The sequence below is a fragment of the Nanorana parkeri genome, unplaced genomic scaffold (assembly GCF_000935625.1).
Source record: "Nanorana parkeri isolate BGI_ZX_2015 unplaced genomic scaffold, ASM93562v1 scaffold141, whole genome shotgun sequence".
NCBI lineage: Eukaryota > Metazoa > Chordata > Amphibia > Anura > Dicroglossidae > Nanorana > Nanorana parkeri.
Window position 1 is genome coordinate 492,610 of NW_017306409.1, and position 6,169 is coordinate 498,778.

Below are 6,169 nucleotides of genomic sequence, written 5' to 3' on the forward strand. Positions count from 1 at the left end.
TTAATTATCATGATTAAAGAAGACCTTGAAAGATTGCTGGATTTGTTGGTCCCATAAAGCTCTCAGTTTATTTGCTTAATAAAGCAGTCTAAATCTGTCCAATATCAGATGGACATGGAGTCTGTTATGCGTTAGAATTTTTTTAATTCTGCATATTCTCTGATATTTTATAATATTTGCCTAATGCAAACGATTAAATTGCTGAATTAGCATATTGTGCATGTATACTTTTTTTTTGCGCTATACTTTTTTTGCTAAATACTTTTTAATTGTCAATGTACATGCATACAGTTATATGATATAACAGTTTGTACAATGATACATTTTTTTTTATAATTTAAACAATTTCTCAAAATAGTGTTTTTGGATCTCTGTAAAAAAAAAATAAAAAAAAAAATGTATGAACAGATAGAGAGCTGTAGTTCAATCCGCCATAAAATATAGCTTTATACTTAATAAATAACAGAAACAAAAGCAGCAATAAGCTTGGCTGTAAATATTCGGATATTTACATTTCTCTGAGATAACTCTTGAAACAGCTGAAGTGTTGCCTCTAAGTCTCTTTAATGACTGATCTTCTTTTCTTTTTGGTATTTTGATTAGCTGTCTCCATTTACTGTAAGCTGAGACGGCCAGTGGCAGAACAGTCAAGAGGGATCTAGTTTTGTAAAGTGTGCAACCGACATGTTTATTATAAGAAGAATTGCCCCTGTTTCAAGGGACACCACAGCTGAAAGAGAACAGGAGATACGTTTTATCATTTTAATTTGCCGGCCACCACTTTATTGTATATGATTCCTGTACGTGAGGTTTTTTTTGTGGGTTTTTGAATAAAAATATAGGAAGAATATAAAGTCAGAGGCATAAACAAAAATGTTCTGCGTAAAGATTGTTTCCGCTTTTTTTGAGCTAATTCTATATATAGTATTAGAGAGACTAGAGGATAAGGATGCTTTCTCGAATGTCAGTATTGCTTATTTATATATCTATATATATTTAAGGTCATTTTTGTTTTGAGAATACATTTGAGGGTATAGTTGATTCCGTAACTGTAGAACTTGATCATTTGAACTGAGATAACATACATGTTGTCAGTCCTTCACAAGGCTACAACCAGACCAGCACTAGTGCAAATAGTCAATTCGGAACCCGTCAACCATATTATAAGTGAATGCATTTTAGTAGTGTTGACTGGCAGCTTGCTTTCAGCTGCATTTCACTTTGAGATGCTTCTGAGATCATTCAGAATTCACTGAAAGGTGTACCTGACCTCCTCCTGACATGCATTTGACCTCCTTCTGACCTGCTTCAAGCTGCTTTCACATTCTTATTGACTTGTATAGGTAGAAAAGCAATTGCAAACATAAGTCTGTCAACCCAGGCCCTATGTAAAATATTAAAATGACAACGTGCAATAGAACTTGGCCAGTAAGTACAGAATAAGAGTACCTTTTTTATATAGTTGAACTCCAGGCAAGCAGCTAAATACACATAAAAAATATACAGTATATAGAGGAGCTGTTTTACTGGTCAAAGGATTTGTGTTTCAGTTCATCAAGTCCTTAGATTTATGCAACTTTGCTATCCTGGTGACCCAACTTTTCTCTGCTGCAGTTATGCTATACCATTTGGTACCTTTCTATCCATGCCTATAATTGGACAATGAAGGAACAGCAGAAGACTGAAGAGGTTACCTCTCTCTTCTTTCCACCTGTCACCATGTTCCGTGTCTGCATATGTTCGTGCAGCACACCTGACTGACTGCTAGTGCTGATCGCGCTTCTGCCAGTCTGAGTTTAGCTTTGAATGTTATTTTGCTCCTCATGTCTGATTAATCTGGTTCCAGGTGCCCTGATCTCTGTACAGCACACGCCTTCAGGGGGAGCTTTGTAGAATTAGGAAGTGCAGTGAGCAAAAGAGGAGGTGAACAAAGAAGGTCACCCCAGCAGCAATGTGCCTGTCAGCCAATTGGGAGCTAACTCCAGAGGGTCCAGAGATGCCTTCTTTGATATAGCTCTATATATACACAGCTTAAGGTACATGTAAACCCAAAAATGGAATATGTTTCAGCTTACCTCAAATGTGGCTGTATTTGTTTTCTCTTTCCCATTTTTTTCACCTGGTGATCCGGCCAGTAACACACTTCCTGTCTTAGTGTGGCTCTACTCTATGGAGGAGCAATGAAGCCACCCTTGTACAGCGGCATTGTCACCCTGTGGGGAGGGTGGTGTTGGATGCTCTAGCAGGTTAGATGGACTTAATTAACATGATATCCAAATTCGGACGAAATTCGGACATTCGAATTCCGAATTATGGATATAACGAATGCAAACAAATCTGAATTTCCGTTTCCGAAATTCGTTAGCGGTAGTCTGTACGAAATTTCGTTGCAGTAAAATGACATTTAAGAATGTTTTTTTCTCAAATGTAACTTTGCTGCAACGAACGAAACGAAAACGAAAGTTCGTACAGACTACTGCTAACGAATTTCGTCTGAATCCGAATCCCCAAACGAATTGACTTTTGGACCCGAATCCCGAAATAACGCAAAATCTGAATCAAAGCGAAACTCAACAAAATTTTTTTTTGCCGGTGCACATGTCTAATGCCTTGTCCCAAGTCTGTCACTTTTTGCTGGACAGCTTGGTCTGGCAAATGAAGTTGAAAAATAACAGATTTACTGGCCGGATCACAAGGTAAAAATGAAGGAAAAAGGCTCAAAAAAGAAAAAAAAATGCAGCCAACACATCTAAAGATTGGTAGGCTTCAATATATTACATTTTTGCTTTCGGGTTTATATGTGCATTAAGATCTTCTGCACATGTCTAAAGGCAGGCTAATGCAGACCAAGGAAAATCTGAACTGGTAGGACCCTTGATGACGCCTCCGAAAGGACAGGGAAAAAAAGGGGTTACGTTAAATGCTTATAGCTTTACTTTACCAAGCTGAATCACACATTATTTGCCATGAGCATTGTTTGCTTTTTCAGCTATGTGATGCATCGCGCTGAAAATAACAATTATGGCAAATATTGATCATTGTGGCTTAGTAAATGGAACCTTTAATAGGTCAGGCTTTTTTTCCCCCTTAGCTACATTAAAGGAGCTAATGTGTTTAAAAAGTGCACTTATCCTTTAAAGTGGCAAAAAGACTCTGCAAAGCATTAGCACATGACGTAATTCAACAATAAAGGAACAAAAGCGAAAAGCTTGACTTATGTAATAGTATAATGGAATGCCCTATGTAAGCTGTGCAGGCTCTATGATGTAGACTAGGGTGGTGTGCACAGACACAACATATTCCCCATATTAGCTGCTTCTCCTATACGAGTCTAAAAGCGTTAATTAATCGCATTTAGTGATTGTAACAGCTCCTCATTTTACGCCATGTTATGGTTTTCATGGATCTTAATGGAAGTTTTCTTGGGAAATGATGACGTTTACACCAAAAAATGTAATCTATATATCTTGCCTAATGTTCTATTTCTCTTTAATTATCAACATAATGGAGCAGTGCGTGTAAGGTTGGACTGACATGGTTGTATTATGTATTTCTTACTATGTATACACTGTTAACATTTTTTTTAAAAGAAAGAATATTAAATATTCAATTGAAAGATAAAATTGTGCCGCCCAACAGCCAATAACTTTATACAAAGGTGGATTATAAGCAGTGATGTTACATTGCTAGATTGGGGTATATCTGTTTCTCTCTCTCTGTTTTTTTTTTCTTAGCACTATTGCAAAAAAAAGATTAAAGTGACTAGAGAGATTTTACCTCATTTCCTTATTTGCAACCCAAACAAATAATGGGTTTAAGTGCCACTTTTTACATTAACCTGAAGTGTAGAAAAAGTTTGTAAATTAAATCTGAACTCCAGACAAACAGGTAAAAACACAGATGAACACACATGTATGGGAAACCTGCCAAAGCATGAGATTTACACAGCTCTGCCACACAGCATGACCTTGTCTGGCAGGGCAGGAGACCTGATTTTTCTCTACTGCAGTTTTACTTTTGCTTACATGTCTCCTTCCCACCCCCACCCAGTGACTAGACAGTGTAAAGAGAAGCAACCTAGTAATGAACTCATCTTTCTCTCACTCTCCTCCTATTAACATGCTTCATGACCTGCATCACACCTGACTGTCTAAGTTTCACTCTCTGACCTTTGCTGTACAGGGACTGTGCATGAGCTGCAAAATGCTTGTACCAAATTTAGGTAATGCTTGCTTTTAAAAAAAATACATTTGATTATGTATTAACGATTACAGTGCTGAATCAATTTATGCCTTTTATTTCTGCCTGGAGCTCGGTTTTAAGGACATGTAGCACCATAAGGACATCTTCATTGTTCAAGAGTCCTCAGAGTTCCATTGGAGCTCCAAGAAAAATCTTAGCTTACTCCTCAATCATCAATCAAGTGCAAGGTAGAAGGTGGCATAAGGGGGTCCCTATGGCCTTGTGCTCAGTCAGCAATCAATTGCCAGGTAGAAGGTGGCAAAGGGGGTCCCTGTGGCCTTGTTCTCAGTCACCAATCGATTGCAAGGAAGAAGGTGGCAAAGGGGGTCCCTATGGCCTTGTGCTCAGTCAGCAATCAATTGCCAGGTAGACGATGGCAAAGGAGGTCCCTATGGCCTTGTTCTCAGTCACCAATTAGTTGCCAGGTAGAAGGTGGCAAAGGGGGTCCCTATGGTCTTGTTCTCAGTCACCAATTACTTGCCAGGTATAAGGTGGCAAAGGGGCCTTGTTCTCAGTCACCAATCAATTGCCAGGTAGACGATGGCAAAGGAGGTCCCTATGGCCTTGTTCTCAGTCACCAATTAGTTGCCAGGTAGAAGGTGGCAAAGGGTGTCCCTATGACCTTGTTCTCGGTCACCAATCAATTGCCAGGTAGAAGGTGGCAAAGGGGGACCCTATGGCCTTGTTTTCAAGGGTGTCCCTATGACCTTGTTCTCGGTCACCAATCAATTGCCAGGTAGAAGGTGGCCAAGGGGGTCCGTATGGCCTTGTTCTCAGTCACCAATCAATTGCCAGGTAGAAGGTGGCAAAGGGGGACCCTATGGCCTTGTTGTCAGTCACCAATCAATTGCCAGGTAGAAGGTGGCAAAGGGGGACCCTATGGCTGTTTAATGTACAGAAAGTTGGTCTTGGATTAGGAACTTTGTGGACTTCAATGGTCTTCTGAGAACTTTTCTCTGTTCTGATGCCTGCTAAGCCTAGTAGAGGCTCATACAGCAGACAAGAGAATATAAAAGGGTTGTGAAGGACAAATGATTACTGATTTATGCTACCCAGAATCCAACAACTTGTAAACTTGGACCTCTGCCTTTGTGCCCAGGCTTACTATGCTAAGTGCTAAAAGGGCCCTGTACATAGGTTAATCAACCCTGTTTTCTAACAATTGGCATTTGTTTCAGAATTACACTATACCCCTAGTGATTATCTGCTCAGATATTCAGCGGGGAAAGACAATATGGCTACGCAATGACTACATCAGCTCATGGCTAAAGTGTACAATTTTCTACATACTGCACCAAACCCATTAGGCTGATCGGAGGGGCATGGGGAGGATTTTATCATCCATATGTACATCTGCTGATGCTTGTTGACTCTTTTTATATTTTGAGGGACGAGCAACTTCACAAATATAACCCCTACCTCTGCCTGTTTCTTTCTTAAGACCTTGAGAGCTGTAACCAGTGTAAACTTTACTTTGTCTACATTCAGCCTGTCCCCAGTCAGCACTGATTAGTGTAGAGAGCCACATATCTGCGGACCAGGACATGGAATGAATCTACTCCAAACACTTGACTAATTCAATATATTCAATACGAGAACCTGTAAATAATGATATCACTGGAGAACACGGTTATGATGTTCTGGAAGAAGTATTGCATTTAGTTGTCCTGTTCATCACCATGTCTGCAGACCACAGCTGAGAACAAGGAGGGCAAAAAAGGTCCCTCTAATTGCTCATGCTTCTCTTTACATTTTGCTTTCTGTGATTCCAAAAAGCTCATTGGAAATAGACGCATGACAATTAGAGGGACCCTTTTCACCCTCCATGCCATGCACATGAACGAGCAACACGTTTGGGTCCACATAGCTGCATGTCAGCATAGGGCAGTCCATTCATTTTAATGGGCTGCCCTATGTGTAACAAATG